This window comes from Lissotriton vulgaris, chromosome 1_2 (genome assembly GCF_964263255.1).
Source record: "Lissotriton vulgaris chromosome 1_2, aLisVul1.2, whole genome shotgun sequence".
Lineage (NCBI taxonomy): Eukaryota > Metazoa > Chordata > Amphibia > Caudata > Salamandridae > Lissotriton > Lissotriton vulgaris.
The window spans coordinates 40268606-40291464 of NC_141686.1; the positions used below are offsets into that span (position 1 = coordinate 40268606).

Below are 22859 nucleotides of genomic sequence, written 5' to 3' on the forward strand. Positions count from 1 at the left end.
ACACTTTTTGGAGCTTTCCCCACAAGTTGCTGTAAACTTCTGGAAATTCTACTTGAAGTTCCCCTTGTGGGTTCAAAGTGTCCACAACACAAATCCAAGGCTCCAGAGTCTGTTGATCCTTGGAAGTTGGGACTAAAATCCTTTTAAGTCCAGCTGAAGGCATTCAGGTGATGCCGGTGAAGCTCTTTTAACCTGTTGCTTTCAAGGAGTCCACTCCTCTTTTGTAGCCAGGCAAAGTCATTAGGGCTGTTATTTCATAGTGTGCAGCTGGCGCAGTCATTCAGAGTGCAGTCCTCTTGGTGCAGACCAAGGTTCCAGAAGGGCAGCACTTCTTCTTGTAGTTTCAAGCAGCAGATCAGAGTTGCTATGCAGCTCTCGCATATTTATCCAATGTTCTGGGGCGACAAGTAGGGGAGCACCCCTGTCAAATGGGGTGCAGGGTGCCACCCAAAAGCATGACAGTTTCCTCCAAAGTGTGCTCCTTTTTGTCCCACAAAGCATTGTATTTTATAACATTCAAAATGGAGCATCTTTCTCTATTTAGTGACCAGCTGGCAGTGGCGGCTACCATGTACAGAGGGTGGACGGGCGGGTGACAAAAAAAACAGACTTGCCTTACAACGCAACGTCCTCTTTTGGTCTTCTGGTATGCTCCAACGCGGAACCCAGCAGCGAACTCCCCTAACCAATACTGCCGTTGCTCTCACCAGCATGAGTGCATCGCCAGGATAGTAGTGAGCGACCTCACTTAGTGCTCCTAAAAGCACTGGAGGCCTGCGCTTTCTCTAACCCAGCTATCTAAGACAGCTAGGTCAGAGAAGTTTAAAATGCTCATGTCTGGCTGGCTGTCGCAGGACACACACATTTTAAAGCGCACAGCACTCTGCTGCAGCCAGTCGGCAGAGCAGCACTGGCCCTGCCCCGTCCTGCTCACTTCAGGACGGATCAGTTGCTGAAAAATAAAACAGTAAGAAATAAACTTTTGTACCGCTTTTGGCCGCCATAAGTGTGGCAGGGTATGCTCAGACGTGAGTCCCTTGCTCACTTGGCCACTGGATTCAAGCAAGCCGGGCTGAAGACGGCTGGAATGCCAGAAACTGGTCCTCGGAAGCTTGTTTCCGGTCCAGGGAAGGCATGACTTGGCAGTTCGGGCTGGACTGTTCCCATGAGGCACAGGGTCAGACTGATTTGCATATAGCCATGTCTGAACTAGGGTGGCAGAGTGGGCTAAAGAAAAGTGATGGATTAAACCCAGATCTTTTGACTGGGTGTGAGTGTTTGATTGGTTCAGATGCTCCGTCCATTACCACCCCCTTTTGTACCGCTGTTGGCCGCCATAAGTGTGGCAGGGTATGCTCAGACGTGAGTTCCTTGCTCACTTTGTCACTGGATTCAAGCAAGCCAGGCTGAAGATGGCTGGAACGCCAGAAACCGGTCCTCGGAAGCCTGTTTCCGGTCCAGGGAAGGCATGGCTTGGCAGTTCGGGCTGGACTGTTCCCATGAGGCACAGGGTCAGACTGATTTGCATATAGCCATGTCTGAACTGTGGTGGCAGAGTGGGCTAAAGAATGGTGATGTATTAAACCCAGATCTTTTGATTAGGTGTAAGTGTTTGATTGGTTCAGATGCTCCGTCCATTACCACCCCCTTTTGTACCGCTTTTGGCCGCCATAAGTGTGGCAGGATATGCTCAGACATGAGTCCCTTGCTCACTTTGCCATTGCATTCAAGCAAGCCGGGCTGAAGACGTCTGGAATGCCAGAAACCGGTCCTCGGAAGCTTGTTTCCGGTCCAGGGAAGGCATGGCTTGGCAGTTCGGGCTGGACTGTTCCCATGAGGCACAGGGTCAGACTGATTTGCTTATAGCCATGTCTGAACTGGGGTGGCAGAGTGGGCTAAAGAACGGTGATGGATTAAACCCAGATCTTTTGACTGGGTGTGAGTGTTTGATTGGTTCAGATGCTCCGTCCATTACCACCCCCTTTTGTACCAACGCGGATCCCAGCAGCGAACTCCCCTAACCAATACTGCTGTTGCTCTCACCAGCATGAGTGCATCGCCAGGATCGTAGTGTGCGACCTCACTTAGTGCTCCTACTGGATGCCTACTGGATGCCACTGGATGCCTGCGCTTTCTCTAACTCAGCTATCTAAGACAGCTAGGTTAGAGAAATTTAAAATGCTCATGTCTGTCTGGCTGTCGCAGGACACACACATTTTAAAGCGCACAGCACCCTGCTGCAGCCAGTCGGCAGAGCAGCACTGGCCCTGCCCCGTCCTGCTCACTTCAGGACGGATCAGTTGCTGAAAAATAAAACAGTAAGAAATAGACTTTTCTTTGCTGTTTTATTTTTCAGCTCTGGCCTGGGGCTTTCTTAGTGGGGTGACTCCCCACTATGAGCGGCTGGCAAAGCAAGGCTGACTTTTAAAATGACAGCTGGCAATGCAGTGTTGCACACTTAAGTGCCTCAGAGCTGCTGAGCCTTTTAACCTACATGCCCTGCCATATACTAGGGACTTACAAGTAAGTTGTCTGTGCCAATTGCAATTACACTTAATTACCGCATTTACCTTTTTAATCAGAGCACTGGCCCTGAGCATGGTTAACAGTGCCCAGGGCACAGTCAGTGTCAGTTACCACCTGTATCATTCAAGAAAAATGGGGGTTATGAGGGCAAACGGGATGACATTCTCACAGCACAGCCCACAGAAATTGATACCCTGGACCAGCTGCTAACAGGTTACCTATCAGTACTAAAGGCACTTTGTTTCTCCCAACAGCACACTGTCACTTCCATCTGTGCCGCATTGTTCACCTGTACGAATGAGACATAAACAAACAGTCCACTTTACCTGTTAAATACAAATTAGATAACCATGACCTGTCTAAAGAGATCTCAGGCACAGCTGGCCATAGGAAGACATTAATATAGTCCAATTTTGGAGGCCCTGATTAGCGATATATTCTGATTACTACTTGACACCTTATAGTAGAAAACCTCTACTAAAGCTGTAAAGGTTGACTGTAACCTAGTCCATCCTGGCCGCTGCTCCAAGCTGACAAAGACACCACTGCCTGCACCGTGGTTTGGGAGCACCACTTGTAAGTTACACTACGCATCGCCCCATCCCACACTGCAGCCTTTGCCCACCGACATTGGCGCCATTGACTCCAGTTTGTCAGCCAACAACAGCGCTTCAGCAATGATAACGCTGCTGCCTGCACCGTGACCTGCTAGCAACACAACGATTACTGCCCCACTTTTCATCACTGGTCTCACCGATGACGTCCATGGACACCATCACCGAGCTGCTGCCGGCACCGTGACCTGAGGGCACTACACGCTACACTGGGCATCACAGCCCCAACACCCACCTACCCTCCCGACTTCTACCGCACAGAGTTCAACCTGCAACACGTGCGACTTCAAGGGCCCGATGACTCCTACACCGACCTCCGGGATCGACGCCTGCTGAAGCCAGCTCATCGCAAGGTCCCCGACATCCTGCATTTCTAAAGGTACCGTTTTGCTGGCCTTCCCAACACCGTAGTTGGCCTGTGACGCTGCGGTCAGCCAGAACTGTTGGATTTGTTTGTTCACTAGCGGTTGGACTATGCCAGCTCCCTTTTTATAGGATTAAACCAGGCTGAGTTAACTCGACTTCAAAGAGTGCAGAACGCTGCGGCCAGAGCGATCGTAGGTCTTCCTAGGTTTTGCTCGGCCGGTCCATCTTTGCGAGCCTTGCATTGGTTACCCGTTAGGCAGCGGATCCACTTTAAAGTTTTGTGCCTTTCCTTCAAAATTCTGAAGGGCCTATCACCTCCCTTACTGCACCAACTTTTGCGCCCTTACATCCCGGGCCGCACTCTGCGCTCGCTAGACCAAGAATTAGCGGTAGCCCCTCGGTTCAAACTCAGTCGGGTGGGGGGCCGCTCTTTTAAGGTGCGGGCAGCCGCACTCTGGAACGCTCTCCCTTTGAAACTCCGGACCTTTGGTGACCTGCTCTCCTTCCGCAAGGCCGCTAAAACTCATTTATTTTCTGAGCTTTGTTAAATCCTTCACTCCCCAATTTCTTAATAATTATTTCTGTTCCCCAGTTGTGTTGTGTTCGCCACCTTGTCGGTGCGCCGGGACGCTCCTTCGCTGGAGCAGCCGTGCGCAATACAAATAGCACTAACATAACATAACATAACTACGCTGGAATAGCCCTGGATGGATCTATCGACTTCAAGGAACTGTTTTTAATGTCTTTTTTTACTTTGAGTATTATAAGTAACTGTATGTTGACTTTTTATCGTTGTGGTCTTGCTTTACAGAGATATATATTGGCTATTTTTCTAAAACTGGTGTGGTGCCCTTTTGTATTGTTTTCACTGTATTACTGTTGGTTTTGTGCAAATGCATTACACACTGCCTCTGAGATAAGCCTGCCTGCTCATGGCTAGCTACGAAGGGGGTGAGCAGGGGTTATTTTAGAGGTGCAACTCCCTTATCCTAACTAGGAAGAAGGGTCCCTACTTGGACAGGGTAACAACCTGCTAGCTAGAGACACCCATTTGTAACACCTGTTGCCAGGATTTAGGTGTGGGAATACTTACATTAAATACCCACAACTTTGCCGGAAAAATAACAAGCTCTAAAGCACACATTCAGCCGGTGCTTGGACCAAGTGTTAAATGGGGGTGGGCACTATTTTGTGAGCTTTGGTGCGACTGAGGGAGGTGGACGGACAGAGTAGATGAAGGAAGAACTAAGTTTGGTTTGCTGCTTCCCACATTGTACAACAGGTGGGGTGAGAGCAGAGGCAGTGGCTGCCAGCGACCCCCTCAGCACTACTCAAGGCTTGTGAATTGATGTGTCCTGGTCTGTGATTACCTGATCTCGTACTTCCAACCATCGTAATTACAGGGGACTTTTTATAATGGCCTGAAGTGGTTTCCTCTGTATCTCCCTGGCCATGGTTACCCATCTCTGTATATATTGCTTCCTGTCCTGTTGGATTTGTCCCTGTCGAAGTACCTGTGTATTATTCCTGTTACGTTCAGAATTGGTCCGCCCATCTTTTAGCCGAGTGCCAGTCTACCACCCTGTAAGGCCGCGTAAAAAGGGAGCAGTGAAGCCCACAGCCCAGAAGACTACACCCCCTGTCTCCTCCACCCACTTTGTTTACCTGTCCTGTCCCACTGCCACAGGGTTTAGTCTCCTTGCCCCACTGTCTATCTCCTTGCCCCTGTGTCTCTGACCCAGTGTTTGTCTTTTAAAACTCTACTGTTCGTCTCCCTCTCAGTATCTTCCTCTGCTTACTTGCCTTACTGTCTTTGACTCCCTGTTGCAGTGTGCCTGTTCTTGTCCTAGTATACGTTTCTCTCTGTGCCACAGTTTGTATCTCCATGTTCCAGTCTCTCTCTTTCCCCTTCCCCCACTCTCCTTCTCTCTTTTTCCTTCTCTCTCCCTTTCCCCTCTCCTCCGTGGGGCACCGTCTTTCTGCTCCAGTATCTGTCCCACGGTTCTGGTACCCTGATCTGTGTTTCCTTAGAGATGGGCAAGCTAACAAATGAATGGGAGAGTCAAGCCAAGGGCCTGGCTTGGCTCGTAGAACCAGTGCACGAGCCGAACCTTGACAACATTCACCATGTCTATCAAGGCAGATGATATGTAAATATGTGATAGAGACCCTTCAAAATTCAAGAGTATTTCTTTAACACAGGATGCGTTTCCACTTAGTGCATCAGGTTATATCAATGCTTTGAGAGTCATTTAATAATAAACGTGCTAGTTTACTAGTGATTTAGGCAGCGAGTCAATTGTCCAGTGAACACTATATGCAGGGTTTTAAGTGGGATGAAAAAACTGGGAGGGTCTCTGAAAGGGGCGTGGCCAGTGTTATTAAGGCTATGGCTTAAAAATGTGTAGGCTAAAAATCTGTGCTTAGCATAGTGTGCTGCTCGACTTGTATTTTGCTGTTACTGTTGTTGCATCTGTTAAAAATTGCAGGGATGTGTTAGCATGAGCTGAAAGCCATTTTGTATTTGGCAGCCATTTTAGTTAGCCATGTGCTCGCCATGTCCTGTTTCTCTCTTCAGGGCCTTGCACATGATCACAAGGGCCTAGCTAGTAGAATGCACCTGCTCCTCTTGTATAACTGTCAGGCTATTTTTGCTGCTGTAAGGAGAAGTAACTCTCCTCCCACTTTGTTGAGCAAGCAGATCTTGCGTACCCATATTATGCATTTTGCATCCTTACATGTGCCAGGACTGCCCCTTGGTCTTATGCTGACTATGTAACCCTAATTATTATAGAACAGGGGGTGACCCAGTTTAGTCAAAGGACCTGGGTATCAAGTATTATAATGAACAAATGGTCCTTGACGAAAATTCACCATGTAACACAATTACAGCCTCAGTTCAATAATTTCTTAGTCAGCTCTAGATTAAATCTGTATAGTTGGTTAAATAGATACATTCGCCCAAATTGTCAAGTTTATACATAAAAGGTACCAAAACATTTGAGAATTCAATTGAATCCAGCCGGATTCTCTTATTTAATATATAATTTGAAAATTTTTTGCAAATCAAACACAAATATTTACATTTATAATCAACAAAATCTTTCCTAGTATAAAAAAGATGAACGTGCACAGAGAAAGGTAAAAGTTTGTGCTCAAGTGATTGATCAAAGAGATCAGAGAATAAAAGTGTAGAATTGTTTATATACAAGAATGAGCCTGCCCTAACCAACGCTTGTAAAAAAAATTGTTCTTTTTTACTAGCTTGTAGTTTTCAAACACAGCCTCCGTTATCCTTGATTTGCACTATTGGCAAGGGGATTAGGAGGGAGGGGGGGAAAGGGGGGCAAAAACTAATAGATGCAGGCTCCAAAAGGAAAGTGTCGACCTTTCGACCCACACGTAAACCGGGTGATTTAATTCCTCAGATCAGGGTCTTCATCAGGACGGGATGAGGGAGGGACAAGGAATATTTCAATGCGCATGCAGGTTAAAAACCAATGTCAATGGGCACCTGTAACAACAAACGGAGATAGGGCTAAGTATCTTTGAACCATAACAATAATTGGATTCATAGCCTGGGGGGCATGGAATTGCACTCACCCTTATGTGGTGAATCACCATACGTGCGACGTTATGTCCGCACCAAAGGTTATTTGAATAGGCGCTGAAAATAAAGGAAGAAAGGGGGTAGCCATTAGTGCTTCTCATATTTTCCAATTTGATTAGGTTATACATATGGAGATAATTCTCCTATAAGTGAGTCATACATTAGCTGGGACAGTTTCCTGCAACCATCCCCTCACACATTCAATTAATCCTGTGCAAGAGGCGTATAAATTCCACCTCATATTTGGTTACCAATTGCCTGTGTATCAAACAACCCTAACGGAGTGAGCCATAGCATGTCTGGCTACCCCAATACAGTCTTATCTGTATTGGGGTAGCCTGACATGCTATGGCTTATGCCCCCCAGGCTATGAATCCAATTATTGTTATGGTTCAAAGATACTTAGCCCTATCTCCGTTTGTTGTTACAGGTGCCCATTGACATTGGTTTTTAACCTCCGTGCACATTGAAATATTCCTTGTCCCTCCCTCATCCCGTCCTGATGAAGACCCTGATCTGAGGAATTAAATCACCCGGTTTACGTGTGGGTCGAAACGTCAACACTTTCCTTTTGGAGCCTGCATCTATTAGTTTTTGCCCCCCTTTCCCCCCTCCCTCCTAATCCCCTTGCCAATAGTGCAAATCAAGGATAACGGAGGCTGTGTTTGAAAACTACAAGCTAGTAAAAAAGAACAATTTTTTTTACAAGCGTTGGTTGGGGAAGGCTCCTTCTTGTATATAAACAATCCTACACTTTGTTTCTCTGATCTCTTTGATCAATCACTTGAGCACAAACTTTTACCTTTTTCTGTGCACGTTCATCTTTTTTATACTAGAAAAGATTTTGTTGATTATAAATGTAAATATTTGTGTTTGATTTGCAAAAAAATTTCAAATTATATATTAAATCAGAGAATCCGGCTGGATTCAATTGAATTCTCAAATGTTTTGGTACCTTTTATGTATGAACTTGACAATTTGGGCGAATGTATCTATTTAACCAACTATACAGATTTAATCTAGAGCTGACTAAGAAATTATTGAACTAAGGCTGTAATTGTGTTACATGGTAAATTTTCGTCAAGGACCATTTGACTATGTAACCCTAAGCATATATAAGGCCCCAGTTTTCTGTACTCCTTAGACTGCCTCGTACAGTTGCTAAGAGTTCTGTGTGACATAGTCTCCCTCATCTGAGGTAAATAAATATTTATTTTATATTTCAGCTTCTATGCCAATTTCTTCTATGTTGGTTTAAAAGGACCAAGGTGTATCAGTGAGACCCCTGAGAAGGTTTCTATGTGCTTCACATCCAGATATATGATACAATAAGTAACATCATACCTACAGCAAGTCAGGACTATTGGATTTGTCAATGGCTGTTAGTTTTTTTTATTACATTTCTTTATTAAACGTCAGCAGAGTACAAGTGATGCAATCATAAGGTACAGCAAATTACATTATCATCGTGCAAGGATTAATACATTTGAAGATGTACGACACACGAAATGCAAAGGCAACAATAGAGCTGCATAGCATATACTGGGTGTTTGATGACAATAGAGGAAACAGGGTGTATTGCTCAGTGTATGATGGTATATGTAACAATACAGAGCTTTGTCTCATACTCCAGAAATCACAAGAATGGCGAGAATGTCTCTGGATCACATGCCAGGCACGCAGGCTTAGGAATCAACAGTGATCAATCAATCAATCAATCAATCAATCAGTGACACTTATAAAGCGCGCTACATACCCGTAGGGTCTCAAGGCGCTGGGGGGGGGGGGGGGGGGGGGGTGCCGCTACTGCTCGAACAGCCAGGTCTTCAGCTTCTTCCTGAAGGAGAGGTGGTCTTGGGTCAGGCGCAGGTCGGTCGGGAGGGAGTTCCAGGTCTTGGCGGCCAGGTAGGAGAAGGACCTTCCTCCTGTAGTCGCTCTTCGGATGCGGGGGACGGCGGCGAGGGCGTGGTTGGCTGATCGGAGGTGGCGTTTGGGAGCGTAGAAGTTGATCCGGCTGTTGAGGTAGCTCGGGCCTTGGTCGTGTAGGGCTTTGTGTGCGTGGGTGAGGAGGCGGAAGGTGATTCTTTTGTTGACGGGGAGCCAGTGAAGGTCTCTCAGGTGTCCGGTGATGTGGCTGGTTCGTGGGATGTCGAGGATGAGTCTGGCTGAGGCGTTCTGGATCCGTTGGAGTCTCTTCTGGATCTTGGCGGTGGTACCGGCGTAGAGGGCGTTGCCGTAGTCCAGTCGGCTGGTGACGAGGGCCTGGGTGACGGTCTTCCTGGTCTCGGTGGGGATCCACCAGAAGATCTTCCGTAGCATGCGTAGGATGTTGAAGCATGCCGAGGAGACGTTGTTGACTTGCCTGGTCATGGAGAGGGGGGAGTCCAGGATGAAGCCCAGGTTGCGTGCATGGTCTGTCGGTTTGGGTGCGGAGCCCAGGGTGGGAGGCCACCAGGAGTCGTCCCAGGCGGAGGGTGAAGAGCCCAGGATGAGGACCTCCGTCTTGTCAGAGTTCAGTTTCAGGCGGCTGGTCGTCATCCACTCGGCTACCTCTTTCATCCCTTCGTGCAGGTTGGCTCTGGCGGAGGCGGGGTCGTTGGTCAGGGAGAGGATCAGCTGGGTGTCGTCGGCGTAGGAGATTATGCTGAGGTTGTGTTTGCGTACGATGGCCGCGAGGGGGCTCATGTAGACGTTGAAGAGGGTGGGGCTCAGAGATGATCCTTGAGGGACGCCGCAGATGACTTCGGAGGCCTCTGACTTGTACGGTGGTAGGCAGACTCTCTGTGTTCTTCCGTCGAGGAAGGAGATGATCCATTCCAGCGCCTTGTCCTGGATTCCGATGTTGCTGAGGCGCCGTACTAGGGTGCGGTGGCAGACAGTGTCGAATGCCGCGGAGAGGTCTAGGAGGATGAGGGCCGCTGTTTCTCCATTGTCCATCAGGGCTCGGATGTCATCGGTGGCGGCGATGAGGGCGGTCTCGGTGCTGTGATTGGCTCGGAAGCCGGACTGTGAGGGGTCGAGGGATCCGTTCGTCTCGAGGAAGGCGGCCATCTGCTTGTTGACGGTCTTCTCGATGACTTTGGCTGGAAACGGGAGGAGCGAGATGGGGCGGTAGTTCTTGAGGTCGGTGGGGTCCGCTGTTGGTTTCTTGAGTAGAGCGCTGAGTTCGGCGTGTTTCCAGCTCTCAGGGAAGATGGTGGTGTCGAAGGATGTGTTGATGATGTCTCGCAAGTGGGGTGCGATGACAGCGTCGGCCTTGTTGAAGACGTGGTGAGGGCAGGGGTCGGTCGGTGATCCGGAGTGGATGGAGTTCATCGTGCGGATGGTGTCTTCGGTGCTGATCGGGGTCCAGGCGTGGAGGGTGGTGGTGGGGGGTGGTTGTTCGGTCATGGTGTGCGTTGGTTGGTTGTTGAAGCTGTTGTGTATGTCCGCTATCTTGTTGTGGAAGTATGAAGCGAGGGAGTTGCAGAGGTCTTGCGATGGGGTGATGTCGTTGTTTCCTGCGCTGGGGTTGGAAAGCTCTTTCACGATGTTGAAGAGTTCCTTGCAGTTGTGTGCGTTGTTGTCCAACCGGTCCTTGAATGCTGTTTTCTTGGCGGCGCGGATCAGCTGGTGGTGCTTCCGGGTGGCCAGTTTGAAGGAGGTCCTGTTGTCCGGTGTCGGATCCCTTCTCCAGACTTTCTCGAGGGCTCGGCAGTTCTTCTTGGAGCTCTTGAGTTCGTCGGTGAACCACGGGGCTTTCTTGCTGCCGGGTCTGCTGGGCGGGGTCCTCAGCGGGGCGAGCTCGTCCGCGCAGATGCTGATCCAATTCGTGAGGTTGTCGGCGGCCTGGCTGGGGTTCGCTGAGCTGGCAGGAGGGTGCTGGCTCAGGGAGGTGGCGAGCTGGTCTGCTGTGATCTTGTTCCAGCTTCTGCGGGCGGCCTGTTGCTGGTGTTGGTGGGTCGTCGTTCTCTTGAAGGTGAAGTGGACGCAGCTGTGGTCCGTCCATTGAAGCTCTGTGGCGTGGCTGAAGTCGATGTCTGTGCTGGAAGAGAAGACTGCGTCGAGTGTGTGTCCGGCGAGGTGAGTGGGGGTGGACACCAGTTGCTTGAGTCCAAGGTTGGCGAGGTTGTCGAGCAGGGTGCTGGTGTTGCGGTCGTTGTTGTTCTCCAGATGGAAGTTGAGGTCTCCCAGGAGGATGTAGTCAGCGGAGGGGAGGGCATGCGGGCTGATGAAGTCGGCGATGTCCTCGCTGAATTGTGTGCGTGGTCCAGGGGGTCGGTAGATCAGGGTGCCTCTGAGGGTGGTGTTCGGGTTGGTGTGGATCTGGAAATGCAGGTGTTCGGCGCTGGTCAGGGTGTTGTCGGTGCTGGTCGTGAGACGGATGGTGTTCCTGTGGATGATGGCGATGCCTCCTCCCATCTGGTTGGCGTTTCGGTCCCTCCGGACGATCTTGTAGCCCTCTGGGATAGCGATGGCGATGTCGGGAGCTGAAGAGGCGTTCATCCAGGTCTCCGTGAGGAAGGCAACGTCAGGGGCTGTGGCGTCTAGAAGGTTCCAGAGTTCGATGGCGTGTCTGTGGACGGAGCGGGTGTTGAGCAGGATGCACTTGAGGTGGGTGCTGCTGGTGTTCGACTTGGCGGGTGCTGGTGCGAGGCTGGTCCGGATGCAGGTGAACTTGCAGGCGTGGCAGCTGAAAGGCCCGTGGGTACGTCGTGGAGTGGCTTGATGGCATTCTGGGAGTCGGCCGGTGTTGAGTGCGGTGAGGGTGGCGGCGGAGTACGTCAGGCGGGTCGGTCGGGGTCCTCGTGGGCCAGGGGTCCTGGCACTGGGCGCGGTCCAGGCGCGGACGGGCGCAGACGGGCTTACCTTTGGCGCGCCTTCGGCGCACAAACGGCGCACCCGCTGCGCGTGACCGCTGCGCGTTCGCACGGTCGCCATTTAAGGCGAAGTGTGCGGGTGGGCGGAGCAGCTGGGAGGCGGGGAGGGTACAGAATAGAAAAAGGGGCGGGGAAAAGCGGCGGTGGCGGGAAGGGAGAGCGGGGGGCGGCGAGGTAGGCGGACAACAAGGAAGGAAAACCAAAACACAGGCACAACGAAATAAATAAAAACAGGCACAAATTACAGTAAAAACAAGGCAAAAACAACAACAGCGGAGGCAGCGGAGGCAGCCGGCAGCCGGCAACGAGGCAGGCAGCGAGGCAGAGGGCAGGCAAGGGGCACACGCAGCAGCTGGTGGCCGTGCGGCGCGGGGGTGTCCCACAAGTGGGTCACACTCACCTGCGTCGCACGGTCGCCATTTAAGGCCAAGTGCGCGGGTGGGCGGAGCAGCTGGGAGGCGGGAGCGGGGAGGGTACAGAATAGAAAAAGGGGCGGGGAAAAGCGGCGGTGGCGGGAAGGGAGAGCGGAGGGCGGCGAGGTAGGCGGACAACAAGGAAGGAAAACCAAAACACAGGCACAACGAAATAAATAAAAACAGGCACAAATTACAGTAAAAACAAGGCAAAAACAACAACAGCGGAGGCAGCCGGCAGCCGGCAACGAGGCAGGCAGCGAGGCAGGCAGCGAGGATGTTCCAGCAAATATGACTGCAGCGGGCCCCATATATCCCGGGGTCATGAAGAGTGAGGTAATAAATCAGCATACGTGCAAAGTTGGTCTTGCCAAAGGATCATATTGCCCAACTATTCCTTAAATTTAGGCGCAGGGCCACAGCCCCACCTGCAGGCCACGCGCCGTTTCGCCAAAACCAGGCTGAAAGAAACAAACTTTCTGTCTGTGGTAGGGATGGGCGCAGTATAGCCCAGGAGCGCAGTGAGTGGAGATCTAGGAAGGGGTGCAGTAGTCATGGAATCAAGAGCATCAAATGCCAGCTGCCAGTAGTCCTACACCCCAGGACACGCCCAGGCAAGGTGAAGGAAATCTGCCTGTCCCGCCTGGCACCTAGCGCAGCTGTCAGAGTCACGTAGTCCGGACCTGTGTAACAAAACGGAGTGTGGTAATAGCGTTGAAGATAATGGTAATTGATAATGCGTAACCTGCTGTTCGAGGAGACCCCCTCTGTCTGTTTACAGCAATATGTCCATTGCTCATCAGTGAGCTCTTGACCCAGATCCAATCCCCCCTTAGCGCGGGAAGTACAAGGTGAATAGTCATGATCGGCGTACAGAGAATGGTAAAGTACAGACACCAGATGACTAGTGTTATCTGTCTGAAGCACATGATGCAGAGGCGGCAGGGTGGGAGGCTCATGAGGGGAACGAGGCGTGGCACGCTCGTACACCGTGTCTCAGACGGGCATACAGAAATGTGTCCAAGGTAGAGGGTGTAGGGTCATGACATAACTGCTGGAGAGTGCGAATTTTACCTTTAACAAAGAGATCCCCCCAGTTGCGAATGTTCCGCGCTTGTGTCCAGTTTCTAAAAAGGCCTTCTTGCAGCAGCGCCACATGGGGGTGGTAAGTCAAAGGAAGGAGAGGGGAATAAAGATGGGGTGCGGACGTATGTGCTAAAATACGAGCCCAGGCTGTGTTTGTGCAATCAATTGAGGTTGGCTCTTTCTCACGAGGTACCACTCTAGATAGTATAACACCATCCAACGGGATCGGGTCTGATAACCAATGCTCGGTGGCTACGTGAGGGGTGGAACGGGAGGGGTGGAACCAATAGTGAACAAAGTGTGCCTGTGCACTGATGTAATACAACTCAAAGTTTGGGATGTCCAAGCCTCCCTGCTTGTACGGTCGTGCAAGCGTGTCCCATTGGATACGGGGTTGTTTGCCCCCCCCACACTAGTCTAGTCAGTTCCGACCGAAGGGAGCAGAAGAAGTGGCGCCCGGGATTATACGGGATATTAAGGAATAGATAAAGGAATTTCGGTAATATGACCATTTTAATAAGGGATATGCGACCCGCCGTAGGTCGGGGTAACGCTATCCAGCGGGTGATGCAACTAGCAATGTGTTCCATGGCGCATCCACAATTGAGGCGCATGAGTTCCTCGCAATTCGTCGTGACCTTAATCCCAAGATATTTGACCTCGTCCACGCACCACACCATTGGATAGTCCATCTCAAAGGGGACAGCAGCACTCGTCAAGGGGAAGATTTGCGATTTGGACCAATTTATGTTAATGCCTGAGAGGCCACCAAATCTTACAAATTCACGCATAAGTGGATTCAAATTTTGACGGGGTCTTTTATATAAAGGGTGACGTCAGCCGCATGTAGGGATAAGAGGATAGGGTGTAACAGGCAACGAAGACCTACATGTTGGTAGTGCTGTCTAATCCTCGCTGCCGGTGGCTCCATAATGAGGGCAAAAAGGAGGGGGAAAGGGGACATCCCTGGCGGGCGCCAGTGGTTGTTAGTTACATAAGATAAATAAGCAGCAACTATGGCTTGTAAATAATATTGAAAACACTTCCACTTAAAGCCCTGGTGACACCGTGACAATGTTGCTGCTGCTGAGTTTCGAAAAGAGAAGGGAAATCCAGAGAGAAAATAACTAAAGGATTTCCCTTCCCCTACAACGCTCACCTGGCATGATGTTATGCTGTAACTTCTCCACTAGCGAGAAGAGCAGTCTGAGCAGCGCACATCGATGTGCCTGCTATCATTGCAGTCCGGAAAAAACGGACCGCCTGTACCAGGGCACAAAACAGAGCCCGACAGAGACTCGTTTCGAGGCCCCCTTAAAAAAAACTACCGTGGCTCAGCTCCGGTGAGACCCGGCCCACTTAATGCCCTGGCTATATGTACCCTAGATATGTAGTATTCATGAGGCACATGTTATGTAAACTGTTAAACACAAAATGTGTTTGTACAGCGCACATCCCGGACTCGCCTGCTCTCGTGAAAATGAAGAAAAAAGAGGTTCGGTGAAAAAGCTATTTTCCTAGGATCACACAATTTGGTCAAGAGGTTTTCTGGTTTCACAATTGTGCAGTTAAACCTAGATGGATATACCTTTCTCTCTCCCATTTTTAACATCAAGGACACTGCTTTGTATTTAATTGTTTGTGCGCGAGGTTACAACGTTTGTAGCGGGCAAAGGCAACATGAAAGCTTGCCTCGTTTTGTGCCAAGATGACCTCGAGCTGAGCAAGTACCGGGAAACTAACTTGGTTCGAGCCTTGGTTGAGCTTTCAGTGGCTCGCCAAACTTAAGTTTCTGTGTTCCAGTGTCGGGTGAATGCATAGATTGACCGTATTGTTGTTTTAGTATTTATATGATATTTCTGATGCCAAAATACTAACCTACCATTTGAAAGGGTAAAGGGAGTATTGTATTCAATGGTAATTTGTTGAATTGCCCGATGTCTTCTCAAAGCTCTTCAGTTCAAAAGTCTTGTGTGTGGCTTCTGCATATGTTTTATATAAATTAAACCCTTTGTGGGCTTCTTTCCCCAGGAAACAATGTCGATGTTAGTGGAGGCACCGAGTTGTGTAGTCTAGGTTCAGAAATTCAAGTTCATTCAAGTTCATGGTCCCTGGTGGCGCGATTATCTTTGGCAAATTACACTTTCTGTGTTCCTCGGGTTTTCAAGTGCAAATTAGAAGGGGCTATTAGCGGGGTTCCCTTACGTGAATAGTTATGTAAAGCACTCAACGCCTGATTATTAATGGAATACAGCTGGTAATGTTTTTCTCAGCTGTTTGCGGGTCCCTCTACTTTCCATGTATTTTAGGCCTCTCCTGCCCTTCGGGTGTTCTCACTGTTTTGTAAGCTGGCGGGGTTTGTTCTCTCGGGGGTCCTCCCTCTTTCTCCGGGGACATCATAGAGTCTGCAGACGCGCTGACCCCCCATCACCTAGTGTCGCGTGGGATTTGGGATAGTCGCCTCTGCCTGAATTATTCGAGCTCCTGGGATAAGTTAAGTGTTTTGAGTCTGCCTTTCAAATGGGTCAGGTATTTCCATAAGAACTGCAATCAAAATTATAATAAAGTGGTAGTTAAGACAGCACAATAGCAAATGGGTTAAGTAACGTGAACGCGCCACCTAGTGGTGCATGACGTCTAAATGTTAACATTTTCTAGCTGAAAATGTTTTGCAGCACCTGATGGGCAGTGCGGTTGGTTAGCCCCAGTACAAGGGAACCCCATTCTTTGCTTCTGAGACTTCTTTCTGTCCGGATCATTGTGGGCAGGTGTGGGGACAAGCGCAACTACTTTCATGGGTTGTTTCCTGCTATGTATTGAAAGTAGGCAGGGCAGTTGTGGCCAGGTTATCCACTTTTCTCTTCTAAATTGGTTGTTGAAGGTCTGGGTTCTGACAGCTAATTTCGAAGAAACATCTAAACTTTTAAATATTTAAAAGGACTTCTTTGAGGTATGAGTAATGTGTACAAAGCAAATACACGAGTTTTCGCCTTCTATGCAACGTTTTTATCCAGTTTTGAAGCCAAAGTAGTTTGGTTTACGAAAATACGAAGTGTCGCAGCTAGGCACGTGGACTCCAAGCCGCGCACCAAAAATTGTAAGCACTTATTTTCTGAAAAAAAGATTTTTTTAACTGTTCTGCTTTTTAAATAAACACAAATGTTTCTAAGTGAATCAATTATTCTTCGGCGCTTCGTGTTACTGTATTAGACCACTGAAGAGAAGTTGACGCAGCTGTAACATTTCGCGCAGCACAGTACACCTTAAACCAACCGCTCATTATATTTCTCAGATTGGAAATCAGCATGCATGCTGTTCATTAACATTCATTTTATATCGCGTCAATAATACCGCAGTCTTGCCGCTTTCAAACTTTATAAATAAAAGGGGTTACTACTGCTTAATGTCATGGTGTTTTTGTTTATGAACTGCGTTTGATTTCTTTGTATGCAGATGTCAGTAGCGAGTGCGTATCTGTCCGAGCCATTTTAGCTGCACTCCAATGCAGTGGGATCACTGAGATTTTTAAAATTAAATAAAGGTTGTTTTTCTTATGAGTAAATCAGGATTCTCTCAAATAATTGAAAATGTTCACATCTAAATGACTTTACTTGTGCATCAGATTAGATAATCTGCATTCTGCGATTTTCAGTCACAGTCCTTCCTGTAGACTGATTGCAGCATCCCCCCTAAATGCCCCTTCTGTGACCCCCGCCCCTTATTAATCCTTTCTAGTGTCGAGCATGCAATAGCATACACTAGAGCATGCATAAGGCTTGTTAGGGTCGAGCCTACAATTACATGCACTAGCACATGAGTATCACTTGCGAGACACTGTTGTTAGTAAGAAGGCCTTGAAGCCCGCCCTGTTGCTTACAATTTTTTGGCTTGTGTGGCACCTTTCTTTACAGTCTCATAACTGGTCACTTAAACACCTACCATAATTTCCGATTCTTTTACTGGAGCAGGCACCAAGCACTGATGGATTCAACTCAATCAGTGCTGTCTGCTGCTCCCAACGTGATTGAGGTACTATTTTGTTCTTTTTAACTACCAGTGCCCTGCGAACAGAAGCTGTGTGACTGGTAAAAACATACACAGCTGGGCACACAAAATAGCAATGTTTTATTTTCATATTTAACTTTCTTTTATTTTGCCAATTCTTCTTTTCTCACGTTGCACTCATGTTTTGTTTTGTTACGTGGATGGGGTTCTGAAAATATGAGATTATCTTGTTCTATATATTACGAAGTGGCATTGTTTCCTTTTTATGTTTAATTTTCGAAATTATGCAGTGCAGAACACTACAATCCACCCCACTCTAATCCACCCCACCTCACCCCACACCAATCCACTTAATCCAATCCACCCCAGGCTAATCTAGTCCATCACACTCACCCAAATCCTCTCCAGTCCTCCCAACCAACCCCACTCCACTCTAGTACAAAACAATCTGCCCCACTCTAATCCAGCTATGCCAAACAATCTTCCCCAGTCCAATCCAAAACAATCTGCCCCACTCCAATCCAAAGCAATATGCCCACTCCAAATTGCCACACACCAGTCCAAAACAATCTGTCCCACACCAATCCAACAACAAACTTCCCCACTTCAATCCAGAACAATCTGCCCCACTTCAATCCAAAACAATCTGCCCCACTCCTTCCCAAACCAATCTGTCCCACTCCAATTTGCCCCACCTCAATCAAAAAAAATCTGACCCAGTCCAATACAAAACAATATGCCCCACTAGAAAATAATCTGCCACACTCCAATTCATAACAATGTATCCCACTCCAATCCAAACCAATCTGCTCAACTCCAATCTGCTCTACCCCAATCCAAAACAATCTGACCCAGTCCAATCCAAAACAATGTGCCCCACTCCAATCTGCCCCAACTCAATCCAAAACAATCTGACCCCGTCCAATTCAAAACAATATGCCCCACTCGAAAATAATCTGCCACACTCCAATTCATAACAATGTGTCCCACTCCAATCCAAAACAATCTGCCCAACTCCAATCCAAAACAATCTGCTCAACTCCAATCCGCTCTACCCCAATCCAAAACAATCTGACCTAGTCCAAACCAAAACAATATGACCCACTCCTTCCCAAAACAATCTGCCTCACTCCAATCTGCTCCACCTCAATCCAAAACAATCTGACCCAGTCCAATCCAAAACAATATGCCCCACTCGAAAATAATCTGCCACACTCCAATTCACAACAATGTGTCCCACTCCAATCCAAAACAATCTGCCCAACTGCAATCCAAAACAATCTGATCAACTCCAATGAGCTCTACCTCAATCCAGAAAAATCTGACCCAGTCCAATCCAAAACAATATGACCCACTCCAATCTGCCCACCCCAATCCAAAACAATCTGACCCAATCCAATCCAAAAAAATATGACCCACTCCTTCCCAAAGCAATCTGCCCCACCTCAATCCAAAACAATCTGACCGAGTCCAATCCAAAACAATCTGACCCAGTCCAATCCAAAACAATATGCCCCATTCGAAAATAATCTGCCACACTCAAATTCACAACAATGTGTCCCACTCCAATCCAAAACAATCTGCCCAACTCCAATCCAAAACAATCTGCTCAACTCCAATGAGCTCTACCCCAACCCAGAACAATCTGACCCAGTCCAATCCAAAACAATATGACCCACTCTAAAATAATCTGCCACACTCCAATTCAAAACAACCTGACCCACTCCTATCCAAAACAAAATTCCCCACTCCAAAATATCAGCCTCACTCCAATCCAAAACAATCTGCCCCACTCCGATCCAAAACAATTTGCCACACCCCATTCTGTCCCTCTCTAATCGAAAACACCCTACCCACTCCAATCTAGAACAATCTACCCCACTCCAATCCAGAACAATTCTTCCCCACTTCAGTCTACCTCACTGCAATCGAATCTGCCCTCCCCAGTCAAAACAATTTCCCTCGTTTCAGTCCAAAACAATCTGCCTCACTCAATACAAAACATTCTGCCCCACTCTAATCCAGAACACTCTGCCCCACTCTAATCCAGAACACTCTGCCTTGCTCAAATTCAAAACATTCTGCTCCACTCCAAAACAATCTACCCAACTCCAATACAAAATAAGCTGCCCACTCCAATCCAGAGCAATCTTAACTACCCCAATCTGCCACACTCCAATCCAAAACAATCTGCTCCAAAACATTCTGCCCTGTTCCAATCCAAAACAGTCTGCCCGCCCCAATCCAAAGCAATCTGCCCCACTCCAATCCAATGCGCCCCACTCCAATCCATCTCTCCCCAATCCAATCCAGCCACTCCATCCCAAACCACCCACTCCATACCAAATCACCCCCCTCAATCTGCCGCACTCCAATCCACCCCAGTCCCATATACCCCACTCCAATCCATGTCTCCCTACTCCACACCAATACACCCCACTCTGATCCAGTACACCACAAATCTCCCCACTCCAGTCCACCCCTCTTCAGTCCAATCCATCCCACTCTAGTCCAACCCAACCCACCCTTCTCCAATCCACCCTATTCCAGTCGAACCTACCCTATTCCAATCCAACCCACCCCACTACAATCCAATCCAACACATTCCAATCCAGCCCATCCCACTATCAATCCAAGCCAATCCACCCACTCAAATCCCTTCCACCCTATTCCAATCCACCCCACTCAATCCAATGCAACCGAATCTGTCCACCCGCTCCAATGTAATCCATCATAATCCATTCCAGTGCACCTTAATCCACCTCAATCCATCCACTCCAATCCATTCCACCCCACTCCAGTTTATTCCACCACACTCCAGTCTATTCCACCACAACCCAGTCCACTCACCCTATGCCAATCCATTAATTTCTCTGACAGTATTTTTGCTTCGCCTCTCCCCTAAAAAGAAGAAAAAAGAAGAGAACTTAATTCTACTTTTACATTTAAAACACAATAGTCCATGCATGAGTGATCCGTTCTTGTGTGATTCTCTGGGGAAAAGAAAGGGAAGGCTGCACAAAAAAGGACCATGTCAAAGTGTTTAGTTCTCTGTATTAAAAGCTGCTATTCCCCGGCCAAGGACCAGGTTCAAAGCTGCTGTGATGGCTTTGGCACAAGTGGCGCTTGTTCTAGACAGCTACCAGGCTGCGATGTAAGTATTGGTGTGTACTTTAAAGAACCACTATTGCCAGGTCCAGTGGGACTATCTCTTTGCCTGCTAGGTTCTGCAAAACCTTTTGGTCTCAGTCCACTCCCAAGACTCTCTACCCTGGGCGGTATTGCTGTGGTATTTATTCTAAAGGTAAGTAATCAGCAGCTAGAAGTATCGATCAGAAGAACAAGTTACCTCTGGTAACTCTTATTGTCACTGGTGTATCTAACTGCAGGTTCCTCACTGTCCTCCCACTCCTGTGGTGTGGCCTCTTCACTATCTCAAAAAAGGTCCCAAGCAGTGTGTTCAAAGTCACAGAAGGAGAAAGCCCCAAGAAGCTGACGTTAACACACAGGTTGGCGCCCATCTATGGATCTGCTACATCCCTTCCAGGATGGTGTGGAGTTATCACAGATCCATATGGCGCCACCCACTAGCATACAAGAGCATTTCTGGAAATAATCTCCAGGTTAACTGCTGCCTGTTAATATTCTAAAGGTGAGGCATCTGCAGGTAGATAGTGTCCGCCAGCTAGCATGTTACCTAGGTAAGTAACTCCACAAGTATAATACCTCCTCTCAATATCTACATCTCAAGGTTTAAAAAGAAGTCACTGAAAGTATTCTTAAACTAAAGAGGACTCGTATGTTTAGGGACGTATTACACGTGACGTATTTTGCATTCTTCTAGTTTAGTCTGGCTAGATCTTGTGTCTTAAAATCCCATTTGATTCTGAAAACATGCAATAGAATCAGTTGTCAGTACCCTAAACAAACCCAATGAGGTGACCACTGAGGGAGACCGAAAACGTCACCCTGGGGGCAGATCTGGATGGCACCAGATTTCACCTTAACCAAAGAAGGATGCAGCAAAACTCTGAGGTCCAGGCAGCACTAAATGGTGCTAGCCAATGGTTGATCCTGAACAAACAGAATGTCTTTGCCTTCGAAACAGCTGGCCAGCTACTTCAAACAGACAGTAAATCTTGTTGTCCCAGGTATGTGCACCACATCCGAATTTCAAAAGGTAGGCATATTATTTATTGATATGGTAGAACTAACATAGCGCCTAGAGATAGCACATTAAGGGTGTTAAGGGTTATGAATTGAGATAATGATGTTACAGTTTTTCCCTGTTCTTTTTACTGTTCCTAAAACACTTAGCTGTTTCTATTTTTTATCCTCTGTGATGTTACCATACAATATTTTGTGCACTAGGTTCAGGAATTCTAAAATAACTATTTTAAAATAAATATGTCAAAATGCATATTCCGTGTCTAGTGATCCATGAATGTCTAACTCATTAATGAAAGATCGTTTGGATTACCACTGATTCCCTGAAACCTTCCTGGGACTGGTACTAACCCAGAAAGGCCAGACACCAGACCTGCAGTGGGTTGTGTAGGCTGCTGTAATCTGGACTTCCTTACTCAGCGATGGTGCAATGAACTAAGTCCCTGCACCCATGGGTTAGGAATACAAACCCTGTAGACCTGGTCCCTAGACCCAGATATGCTACAGCTAGACCTTGCACATCCTTTTAGTGTTTACTATATAATGTGCTTCGTTCCCTTCTCGAGCTGGGGAGGATTTCCCATAAATTCAGTATAAGGAGGGATGTTGGACTGATCATTAAAACCTTGTCAAATACCTTAACTTGCCACACAAATGCTACACTTCTTCACAGCTTCACCCCACCTTATCCCTTGACATTGAATTGGATCTTTAAGATGAGGCACATGACGCTTTTCAGATTCCTACCTCTTGTCTTTGTCATTCCAGGACCAACCTCTTCCCATTTATAAGAAGTGGGAAGAGCATGTACACATTGCACTCCGTTACACCCACGTTGAACTTCTGTATTGCACAAGTTCATGGTCCCAGGTCTGTCTTTTCCATCCTGATTAGTTGTGACTGATTGTTACAATGAGTTCATAAGATATGACCTTCATTTAATCTCTCCGTGAATTCAAGTTGCTCCTCAAGTGTCCCTGCCTCTTCTGCAAATAAGCAACAGGTCTATCATAGTGAATCATGTCAATGGCCATAATCCCATGTGGAAATTAAATCCAAGCTGAGGCTTTTGTTATATTTGGAGCACTGAATGACTTTGTGCATGCGGTCATTCAAAACTCTAAATTTGCCAATGGTATCTGTTTGTTGGCAGAAATGTATTATGCATCTCTATCTTAACTTTATGTGCCACCCACATTTGACTCTGTGTAAG

The 22859-nt window shown here is 47.9% G+C and overlaps 1 protein-coding gene across 4 annotated transcripts in view; it reads left to right on the top strand.

Annotated features, from left to right (window-relative positions):
• The window catches only part of AMN1 (antagonist of mitotic exit network 1 homolog), a 773844-nt gene that overhangs the window by 649851 nt on the left and 101134 nt on the right, over nucleotides 1–22859 (top strand). The window lies entirely within an intron of this gene.